Here is a 6,000-nt window from a genome sequence, read left to right as displayed (position 1 = left end):
AAAACGTCAACCCTGTCTTTTCTACCTGTGAGGAGGGTGGGGTGAGGGGAAGGGGGATGGAGGGAGAGGCTCGAAAGAGCTGATATTTGCATTTTGACCTTCTTGATTCAGGAGAAAGGCTGTCTCTTTATTCCTCGCGGCCACTCCGAGACATCAAGCTGACACAGGTGTGTGTGTGTGTGTGTGTGTGTGTGTGTGTGTGTGTGTGTGTGTGTGTGTGTGTGTGTGTGTGTGTGTGTGTGTGTGTGTGTGTGTGTGTGCGTGTGCGTTTTCGTGCGTAATAGGGGTTTGTGTGCATGTGGGTGTATATGTGTCCATGACAAAAGATGAATGGCATATTACCAGTGAATCTCTATTTGAATAGCTAAATTGTCCGAGTGATGCGGAAACCAGGGATAATGGTCCTGTGTCCTTGTCGCTGATGGCCCACTGTCAAAGTCAAACTGAAGATCTGAGGCAGTATCAGCTTTTGTGGGGGCAAGACACAGCTCAGCAAGTTCAACAAAGAGAAGGTCATTATTTTGTAATTGTGGTAAAAATGAGCCAAATTATGTGGTCGGAGATTGATAGAGATTTGCCTATTTCCTGTCATTAGATTGTAAATGTGCTGTGTGTTGGTATCGTGATGTAAAGGAATTGCTTGTTGGAGGTTATTGCTTTGTTCATTGGACCTTCTAGTAATATGCATGGTTATTGGCTAAGAACTAAGCGCAGGCGGGGTAGGAAACCCTGTTCCTACAGCATAGTGCTGCAGTGTGTGAAGGATTTTATTCCAGGCCAGCACAAATACACCTGATTTAAATTAACAATCAACAAGTCTTGGTCTTCAATTGAATAGGTCTCTGGACACTGGACAGGAGTTGCCCATCCCTGCCTACAACCCGGAGCTAATCGGATGTGGTCACCCTCTCCTGTGGATCACCTGGTACATGTCCTCACCTCCACAGCTGTGGGAAGTAGTGCTCATCGCACTCTCTCTCCTTTTTTTGACATCATCTCTGACATTTTGTGATTAACAGCCAGCACTTTACATAAAGTCACTCTCGTGAGACAATATAACTTTCCGACTCTCCGCTGTTCCCTCACCCTCCTAAATTGTCCTTCAAAGTGGTTGCCTCTGCAAAAAAGAGATTTGTTAAGACAAAACATTGCCTTGAGGGGTTGAAGGGTGTGTTCTGTCCTCACATATGAGACATTGTCGCGTCTCACCACAAAACCTTCCTGAGTCGTTTTGTGCTTTAGACCCAAGGCTAAATTGAAATATTGAAATGCCACAAAACATTTCAAATAGATAGTAGGGACATCCGGCATTGAGTAGGTAAAGAAACAACCTGACCTTAAAGATGCAAGAGAGAAGTATTGTCCAGTATTATTTTAAAATAAACGTCATGTAGGGAGTATGTATGCTCCCGAGTGGCGCAGCGGTCTAAGGCACTGCATCTCAGTGCTAGAGGTGTCACTATAAACCCTGGTTTGATTCCAGGCTGTATCACAACTGGCTGTGATTTGGAGTCCCATAGGGCGGCACACAATTGGCCCAGCGTCGTCCGGGTTAGGCTGTCATCGTAAATAAGAATTTGATCTTAACTGATTTGCCCAGTTAAATAAATAAAAAATGTTTCTCATAGGATCATCCAAAGGGATGCAAAGAGATACGGGTTGCTAGGCAGTGCTTGACTTGGGCCGGAGCTGAGTACCGGCACCTTCAATTTTCTATTTGCTTGAGCTCCTTTTCCTTTTATAGAATATTAGCTCAAAATAATTGTCGAGCTCCTGAACCTAAGTTTAAACAGTATCGACACCCAAATTGAGTACCGGCACTTATTTCAGTCCAATTCAAGCACTGATGCCAGGTAATAAGTCTATCTGGATCTCAGGAATAGAAGCTATTTTGAGGGAAACTGATCTGCTAGTTGCACCAGAGCTTGAACCTTTAAAACGGATAAGATAAAAACAGGGTGATATAAAAACTCTTGAGAACAACACTAGACACATCGAGTGCAGCTCTGCCCACCTAAAAGGAGAGAACAAAGAGAAAGAAAGAGAAAAAGAAGGGTTTAGAAGGAAAGAGAGAGATGGAGACTGAATAATTCAATCAGTGGTCATTGATCAGGTCATTGATCATGTGAAGATTTGGAAAAACATCCTCACAGTATGAAATCCCATTTAAGGGAGCCATTTTCCCTCAGCAAAAATGTAATTTCCTCGGCAAAATGAAACACCAAATAAATGTGATCTGGAAGGCACATTTCCTCATTAAAAGATTCATTTGCGGCACATTTAAACACATTTTTATGAACACACTTTGATGATAATGTTCCCTCTAACAACTGAACAACCACAAATCCTGATGGCTACCTTTTAGTGGCTTTCTACATTAACTGGTTATGTCGATCAGTCAATCAATCAAATGTATTTATAAAGCCCTTTTTACATCAGCAGATGTCACAAAGTGCTTATACAGAAACCCAGCTTAAAACCCCAAACAGCAAGCAATGCAGATATAGAGTCACAGTGGCTTCCGGTTTGGAGCGAGTGGTCGCATCGGCGCTTCGCTCCCGCAGGTAGTATAACTTTTTACATTTCATTATATTTCATTATAGCACAACGGTTTGATTTGTCTAATCTTAGCAATTTCTTCTCAGCTAGCTACATAGCCGTCTTTGTATCAAAGATAATTGCGTAACTATCGTATTTCGCCGTCCTAACGTAGTCTTCACTAGCCAGCTAGCTAACGTCCACTGATTAGCTGCACTGGGAAAACTATTACACTCAACTGAACGACTTGATCAGTGTAGTGTTAGCTAGCTACATAGCTGTCTTTGCTGTCTTCGTATCTTCGTTCCAAGATAATTGTGTTGTTTAGGTTTAGAGTGTGTAGTCTTAGAGTGATTATCTTAATTTACCGAGGTTAGCTAGCCAGCTATTTGTCGTCCTTAATGTAGGAGACTCTGCTAGCTAGCCAACGCTAGCCAACGTCTTCTGAATAGAACTCAACAACCCGGTCGCATTCACAGGTAGCATCACATTTTCATTTCATTTCATTACAGTACAACGGTTTGATTTGTTTGATCGTAGCTAGCTACATAGCTAGCTACATAGCCGTCTTTGTATCAAAGATAATTGTGTAGCCTAGAGCGATTTTCTAGGTTAGCTAGCCAGCTATTGTCGTTCTTTTAACGCAACGTAACGTAAACAACACTACTAGCTAGCCAGCTAGCCCCCGAATAGCAGCACTGTAGAAACTATTACACTCAACGGAACGACTTGATTAGTGTAGTGTCAACAACGCACCCACTGCCAGCTAGCCTACTTCATCAGTACTGTATCATTTTAATCATTTTAGTCAATAAGATTCTTGCTACGTAGCTTAACTTTCTGAACATTCGAGACGTGTAGTCCACTTGTCATTCCAATCTCCTTTGCATTAGCGTAGCCTCTTCTGTAGCCTGTTAACTATGTGTCTGTTTATCCCTGTTCTCTCCTCTCTGCACAGACCATACAAACGCTCCACACCGCGTGGCCGCGGCCACCCTAATCTGGTGGTCCCAGCGCGCACGACCCACGTGGAGTTCCAGGTCTCCGGTAGCCTCTGGAATTGCCGATCTGCGGTCAACAAGGCAGAGTTCATCTCAGCCTATGCCTCCCTCCAGTCCCTCGACTTCTTGGCACTAACGGAAACATGGATCACCACAGACAACACTGCTACTCCTACTGCTCTCTCTTCGTCCGCCCACGTGTTCTCGCACACCCGAGAGCTTCTGGTCAGCGGGGTGGTGGCACCGGGATCCTCATCTCTCCCAAGTGGTCATTCTCTCTTTCTCCCCTTACCCATCTGTCTATCGCCTCCTTTGAATTCCATGCTGTCACAGTTACCAGCCCTTTCAAGCTTAACATCCTTATCATTTATCGCCCTCCAGGTTCCCTCGGAGAGTTCATCAATGAGCTTGATGCCTTGATAAGCTCCTTTCCTGAGGACGGCTCACCTCTCACAGTTCTGGGCGACTTTAACCTCCCCACGTCTACCTTTGACTCATTCCTCTCTGCCTCCTTCTTTCCACTCCTCTCCTCTTTTGACCTCACCCTCTCACCTTCCCCCCTACTCACAAGGCAGGCAATACGCTCGACCTCATCTTTACTAGATGCTGTTCTTCCACTAACCTCATTGCAACTCCCCTCCAAGTCTCCGACCACTACCTTGTATCCTTTTCCCTCTCGCTCTCATCCAACACCTCCCACACTGCCCCTACTCGGATGGTATCGCGCCGTCCCAACCTTCGCTCTCTCTCCCCCGCTACTCTCTCCTCTTCCATCCTATCATCTCTTCCCTCCGCTCAAACCTTCTCCAACCTATCTCCTGATTCTGCCTCCTCAACCCTCCTCTCCTCCCTCTCTGCATCCCTTGACTCTCTATGTCCCCTATCCTCCAGGCCGGCTCGGTCCTCCCCTCCCGCTCCGTGGCTCGGTGACTCATTGCGAGCTCACAGAACAGGGCTCTGGGCAGCCGAGCGGAAATGGAGGAAAACTCGCCTCCCTGCGGACCTGGCATCCTTTCACTCCCTCCTCTCTACATTTTCCTCCTCTGTCTCTGCTGCTAAAGCCACTTTCTACCACGCTAAATTCCAAGCATCTGCCTCTAACCCTAGGAAGCTCTTTGCCACCTTCTCCTCCCTCCTGAATCCTCCCCCCCCTCCTCCCTCTCTGCAGACGACTTCGTCAACCATTTTGAAAAGAAGGTCGACGACATCCGATCCTCGTTTGCTAAGTCAAACGACACCGCTGGTTCTGCTCACACTGCCCTACCCTGTGCTCTGACCTCTTTCTCCCCTCTCTCTCCAGATGAAATCTCGCGTCTTGTGACGGCCGGCCGCCCAACAACCTGCCCGCTTGACCCTATCCCCTCCCCTCTTCTCCAGACCATTTCCGGAGACCTTCTCCCTTACCTCACCTCGCTCATCAACTCATCACTGACCGCTGGCTACGTCCCTTCCGTCTTCAAGAGAGCGAGAGTTGCACCCCTTCTGAAAAAACCTACACTCGATCCCTCCAATGTCAACAATTATAGACCAGTATCCCTTCTTTCTTTTCTCTCCAAAACTCTTGAACGTGCCGTCCTTGGCCAGCTCTCCCGCTATCTCTCTCTGAATGACCTTCTTGATCCAAATCAGTCAGGTTTCAAGACTAGTCATTCAACTGAGACTGCTCTCCTCTGTATCACGGAGGCGCTCCGCACTGCTAAAGCTAACTCTCTCTCCTCTGCTCTCATCCTTCTAGATCTATCGGCTGCCTTCGATACTGTGAACCATCAGATCCTCCTCTCCACCCTCTCCGAGTTGGGCATCTCCGGCGCAGCCCACGCTTGGATTGCGTCCTACCTGACAGGTCGCTCCTACCAGGTGGCGTGGCGAGAATCTGTCTCCTCACCACGCGCTCTCACCACTGGTGTCCCCCAGGGCTCTGTTCTAGGCCCTCTCCTATTCTCGCTATACACCAAGTCACTTGGCTCTGTCATAACCTCACATGGTCTCTCCTATCATTGCTATGCAGACGACACACAACTAATCTTCTCCTTTCCCCTTCTGATGACCAGGTGGCGAATCGCATCTCTGCATGTCTGGCAGACATATCAGTGTGGATGACGGATCACCACCTCAAGCTGAACCTCGGCAAGACGGAGCTGCTCTTCCTCCCGGGGAAGGACTGCCCGTTCCATGATCTCGCCATCACGGTTGACAACTCCATTGTGTCCTCCTCCCAGAGCGCTAAGAACCTTGGTGTGATCCTGGACAACACCCTGTCGTTCTCAACTAACATCAAGGCGGTGGCCCGTTCCTGTAGGTTCATGCTCTACAACATCCGCAGAGTACGACCCTGCCTCACACAGGAAGCGGCGCAGGTCCTAATCCAGGCACTTGTCATCTCCCGTCTGGATTACTGCAACTCGCTGTTGGCTGGGCTCCCTGCCTGTGCTATTAAACCCCTTCAACTCATCCAGAACGC

The sequence above is a fragment of the Oncorhynchus gorbuscha genome, linkage group LG01, assembly GCF_021184085.1.
Source record: "Oncorhynchus gorbuscha isolate QuinsamMale2020 ecotype Even-year linkage group LG01, OgorEven_v1.0, whole genome shotgun sequence".
Lineage (NCBI taxonomy): Eukaryota > Metazoa > Chordata > Actinopteri > Salmoniformes > Salmonidae > Oncorhynchus > Oncorhynchus gorbuscha.
The sequence above is the reverse complement of the archived record's forward strand: the minus strand, read 5'-3'. Positions refer to the sequence as shown.